Source organism: Gopherus evgoodei, chromosome 7, assembly GCF_007399415.2.
Source record: "Gopherus evgoodei ecotype Sinaloan lineage chromosome 7, rGopEvg1_v1.p, whole genome shotgun sequence".
Lineage (NCBI taxonomy): Eukaryota > Metazoa > Chordata > Testudines > Testudinidae > Gopherus > Gopherus evgoodei.
The window spans coordinates 99201607-99207659 of record NC_044328.1 but is presented as its reverse complement, the minus strand read 5'-3'; positions in this window follow the sequence as shown (position 1 = coordinate 99207659).

Below are 6053 nucleotides of genomic sequence, written 5' to 3'. Positions count from 1 at the left end.
CTGCTCTGTCGCACTAGTTTCCCGACTTCACTGCTTGCAGTTAGACTGTAGCTTTTTAGGGGAGGCCTTGGGCATCCTCTTCAGAAGGGGCTACAAACAGAGGCAGACTTTTTTTAATTTATGAAACTTGCAGTCCTCTTTACTGAACTTTCAGAGGGAGGTGTCCGCTGCATGCATAAAATGACCAGATCTCCTGGGGCAAGAGGGGGACTGATTGTTCATAAATGCTTGGTACGTGAAATGTATGGGTTCCCTGTGATTTAAAGAGAGTTTTCCTTATGCCTAAAACGCATGGCTTCTTCTGTACATAAAATGCACGGGCACTGTGTGCATAATAGCTCTAGATAAAATATAACATTTCCAAAAGCACCTAAGTGATTTAGGATCACATATTTTGACATTCAGTAGGACTTTGCTACTAAGTGATTTAGATGCTTTTGAAAATTCTACCCAGAATATATAGATTATCTGCACATAAAATGCATGACTTATGCATAAAATGCAGATTCTCTGGGAATTAAGGGAAAAGATTTTCCTTGTGCCTAAACTGTGCATAAATTATGGATTCCCTGTGTATAAAATGCATGGATTGTGCATAAAAAAGATGGAATTTTCAAAAGCCTCTAAGTAATTAAAAAAAAAAACAAAAAACAGTCCCATTGCCATTCAGTAGAACTTCTGCTCCTAAATCACTTCGATGTTCAGAAATTATGAGCCAGGACCCTCAAATCATGAGATTGTCTTGAAAATTATGAGATTATTTTTAAATTTGTCATTTCTTTTACCTTCTGGGTTCTGAATCTTTAGGATACTCTATTTTCATGTTTTTCAACTTCTCTCTGCAGCCATTCAGACTAGACACACACCTTTTTTTTTTTTTTTTCTAAATTGAAGCTGAGATTCTCATGCATTCTCTTGATTCCAGTAACTGTGGCTTTAGGGAAAACACCAAAATCACAAGATCAAATCACAGGAGTTTCTCAACAGTGCAACATGCATGTTCTCTCAGTGAACAAAATGCACAGATTGCCCCAGCATAAAGGGTGTTGATTCTCAGAGAACAAAGTGATGGTTTATGCATAAAGTGCCTGACCCAACACCCCTGCTGAGTCTGTCCATTGACTTCAGTGGGCTTTGGAGCAGACCCAAAGTGCATGGATTCTTTAGGGATTCAGTGCACAGAGCTAAGCCAATTAGTCATCCATCTAAATAAAACATAAATCAGTATGCCTGCAGCATGACATCTCTATAACTTCTCAGCCAACTTTCACTGGACAGGCTGCTCACAAAATTGTGTTTCAGCTGAGCCTTCGCCAACCTCTGCTGGAAATAAAAGACGGTTATTCACCTTTGTAACTGTTGTTCTTCGAGATGTGTTGCTCATATCCATTCCAGTAGGTGTGCGCGCGCCACGTGCACGTTCGGAGATTTTTACCCTAGCAACACTCGGTGGGCCAGCAGGGTACCCCCTGGAGTGGCGCCGCCATGGCGTCGGTTATATACCCCTGCCGGCCCGCCGCTCCTCAGTTCCTTCTTGCCGGCTACTCCGACAGTGGGGAAGGAGGGTGGGTTTGGAATGGATATGAGCAACACATCGCGAAGAACAACAGTTACAAAGGTGAGTAACCGTTTTTCTTCTTCGAGTGCTTGCTCATATCCATTCCAGTAGGTGATTCCCAAGCCTTACCTAGGCAGTGGGGTCGGAGTGAGACGTTGCGGAGTGTAAGATCGCTGAGCCAAAGGCGGCATCGTCTCTCGATTGCGCAACGAGCACATAGTGAGAAGTGAACGTATGCACGGACGACCAGGTAGCTGCGCGGCATATCTCCTGGATGGGAACGTGCGCCAGGAAGGCGGTCGAGGAGGCTTGAGCCCGGGTAGAGTGAGCGATGAGACAGCCAATCGGGACGTGGGCCAAGTCGTAGCACGTCCGGATACAGGACGTTACCCATGATGAGAGCCTCTGAGAAGATATAGGCAGACCTCTCATACGCTCCGCCACCGCTATAAATAACTGGGGCAAGCATCTGAAGGGTTTTGTCCTCTGGATGTAAAAGGCGAGGGCTCGGCGGACATCCAGGGTGTGAAGCTGTTGGTCCCTGCGTGATGCGTGCGGCTTCGGGAAGAAGACCGGTAGAAAGATATCCTGATTAATGTGGAAGGCAGAGACCACCTTGGGAAGAAAAGCCGGGTGCGGGCGTAGCTGCACCTTATCTTTGTGGAAGATCGTATATGGAGGGTCTGCCATTAAAGCACGGAGCTCCGAAACTCGCCTGGCCGATGTGATAGCTACCAGGAAGGCCATCTTCCAGGACAGGTACAGCAATGAGCAAGTGGCTAAGGGCTCAAAGGGTGGGGCTGTGAGCCGAGTCAGAACAAGGTTGAGATCCCAGGTAGGGGAAGGAAGCTTAACCGGTGGGTAGAGGCACTCCAAGCCCTTAAGGAATCTCAAAATTATCGGGTGAGAGAAGGTGGAACTGTTCGACTCCCTTTGATGGAAGGTGGAGATGGCGGCTAAATGCACTCTTATTGAAGAGAGTGCCAAACCTTGTTCCTTGAGGTACCACAAGTAGTCCAGGATAAAAGGGATCGAAACGGTCTCTGGAACTAGGGAACGTTGTGTACACCAAAGAGAAAACCGCTTCCACTTGGCGAGATATGTCGTCCTCGTGGAGGGTTTCCTGCTTCCCAAAAGGACCTGTTGAACCTGGGCAGAGCAGCGGAGCTCGGATTGGTTCAACCAGACAGTAGCCACGCTGTCAGGTGCAGGGACTGCAGGTCTGGATGGTGAAGCCTGCTGAAGTCCTGCGTTATAAGATCCGGGCAGAGTGGCAGTGGTATCGGAGTCGTTAGGGATAGGTCGAGCAGCATGGGATACCAGTGCTGCCTCGGCCATGCCGGCGCGATCAGAATCAGTCTGGCCCTGTCCCTGCGGAGCTTGAGCAGGACTCTGTGGACTAGGGGAAAGGGTGGAAATGCATAGAGAAGATGTCCCTTCCAGGGGATCAGGAACGCGTCCGACAGAGAACCCGGGGAGCGGCCCTGAAGGGAGCAGAATGCCTGGCATTTCCTGTTCTCCCTGGAGGCAAATAGGTCTATTTGGGGAAAGCCCCACTTCCGGAATACAGAAAGAAGGATGTCCGGACGGATGGACCATTCGTGGGACAGGAAGGATCTGCTCAGGCGATCTGCGAGAGAGTTCTGGACTCCCAGAAGGAAGGAGGCTACGAGGTCTATTGAGTGGGCTATACAGAAGTCCCACAGTCGCATCGCCTCTTGGCAAAGGGGGGGAAGACCGTGTGCCCCCTTGTTTGTTTATGTAATACATGGCCATTGTGTTGTCCGTGAAAATCGCAACACAACGGCCCTGTAGATGGTGTTGGAAGGCCTGGCACGCCAAGGGGACCGCTCTCAGTTCGCGAACATTGATATGCAGAGTCAGCTCTTGCAAGGACCAAAGGCCGTGGGTGTGAAGGTGCCCTAAGTGTGCACCCCAGCCCAGGGATGAAGCGTCCGTCATTAGCGACACCGAAGGCTGTGGTGGGTGGAACGGGCGACCGGCACACACCAGGGAGGGTGTCAGCCACCAGTTGAGGGAGTCCAGGGTTTTTGTTGGGATTGTGACTATCATGTCCAGGGCATCCCTGCTCGCATGATAAACTGAGGCAAGCCAAGTCTGGAGAGGGCGCATGCGTAGTCTTGCGTGCTTTGTAACGAAAGTGCACGCAGCCATGTGGCCGAGTAGGGCTAGGGTGGTACGGACAGAGGTTGTTGGGAAGGCTTGTAGCCTCTGGATGAGAGAGAGACTATAGCCTGGAACCTCTGTGAAGGTAGACTGGCCATTGCAAGATTTGAGTCCAGCATGGCTCCGATGAATTCTATTCTCTGCGTAGGAAGCAGAATGGATATGTCTAGGCTGAGGATCAGATCTAGATGGGAGAATAGGTCCTTGATGACGTTTACGTGTGCAGTAACCTGAGCCTTGCAGGTCCCTCAAATAAGCCAGTCGTCGAGATATGGGAAAACGTGAACTCGACGGCGACGGAGGTAGGCGGCAACTACTGCCATACACTTTGTGAATACTCGAGGGGCCGAGGAGAGGCCGAAGGGAAGGACCGTAAATTGGTAGTGATGACGGATTATCACGAAGCGAAGGAACCTCCTGTGTGGGGGGTAAATTGCAATATGAAAATATGCGTCCCTCATGTCGAGAGCAGCGTACCAATCTCTGGGATCCAGGGAGGGTATAATGTTTCCCAGGGATACCATGCGGAACTTGAACTTCGTGATGAATTTGTTCACAACTCGCAGGTCCAGGATGGGCCGAAGGCCCCCTTTCACCTTGGGAATTAGGAAGTATCTGGAATAGAACCCTCTTCCCCTTAGGTCCTCTGGAACCTCCTCTATAGCTCCCAGCACAAGGAGTCTCGAAACTTCCTGCAGAAAGAATTGCTCGTGAGAGGGGTCCCTGAAGAGGGACGGGGAGGGAGAGTGGGAAAGAGGGGACGAAATAAACTGAAGACGGTAGCCACACTCCACCATGCTGAGAACCCAGCGGTCTGATGTTATCTGGGACCAAGCAGGGAAGAATGCGGCCAGGCGGTTGGCGAACTGAAAAGGATCCTGGGAGGGAATTGGTACAGTGCTCCCGAGCGCACCCTCAAAAGTTTGGCTTCAGTCCCGCCGGTGGCGGGGCCGGAGTTATTACCCCCTTGCGGGCCAGACTGGCGTCTCCGGGGGTTACGGCCTCTCCTTCTGGAGAAGTCCTGTCTTGGCCGAGGTGGTGGATAGGGGCGCTGAGGCTGTGGGCGGAAAGGTCGCCTCTGAGTCTGCGGCGTATGCATTCCTAGCGAACGCATGATCACGTGGTTGTCCTTTAAACTTTGGAGGCGAGGATCTGTCTTTTGGGAAAAAAGACCCTGACCATCAAATGGTAGGTCCTGTATAGTATATTGCAGCTCGGGTGGTAGACCCGACGCTTGTAACCACGATATGCGCCTCATAGCAATCCCGGAGGTGACCATTCAAGCTGCAGAATCAGCGGCATCTAACGAGGCCTGGAGGGAGGTCCGTGCAACTTTTTTCCCTTCCTCCAGGAGAGCCGAGAACTCCTGGCGGGAATCGTGTGGGACTAGTTCTACAAACTTCCCTACCAACTCCCATGTATTATAATTGTATCTACTCAAGAGGGCTTGCTGATTCGCCACTCTGAGCTGGAGGCCCCCCACGGAGTAGATCTTCCTTCCCAACAAGTCCATGCGTCTGGCTTCCCTCGATTTAGGCGCAAGGGCTTGCTGGCCGTGGCGCTCTTGTTCGTTAATGGATTGGACTACTAACGAACAAGGGGGAGGGTGTACGTATAGGTACTCGTACCCCTTGGATGAAACCATATATTTGCGCTCTACCCCCTTGGCTGTAGATGGAACGGATGCGGGGGTTTGCCAGATTGTATCTGCTCGAGCCTGTATGGTACGAATAAAGGGGAGGGCCACCCTTGTTGGAGCCTGCACTGATAGGATGGTGACCACTGGGTTTTCCACCTCAGGAACTTCTTCCATGGGTAGATTTGTATTAAGAGCAACCCGGCGGAGGAGGTCCTGGTGCGACCGAAGGTCAATTGGGGGCGGTCCAGATGTGGCCGTCCCCGCTACAGCCTCGTCTGGTGACGAAGAGGAAGAGACCCCTGGGACCAATGGGTCTTGAAGCGACTCTTGGTCCTGTGGAACGTCCTGGGGTGGGTCTTGCACGTCCGAAACCTGCGCCGGGAGATGTTCTGTACCTGCTGGAGGAGGTCTGCTCACCGTGGCCTCTGGCGCCCTATGTTCAGAGGGCCCCAAGCGTGGTGGTGGATGTGGGGCACCTTGGCTCTGATGGTAGGCCAAAGGAGTCCAAAAGGACCACTGATGAGGGTCCTGCTTATTGTCCGAGTCCCCATAGGATGCCGATCCGGCATGGGAGGAGACTGATGGCTGACGAGATGGCCATGGCGGGGCGGAGACCGGGAAGCGATGGTCCCTGCGTCCACTGGAACCGTCCCTATGCGGTGCCGAGAG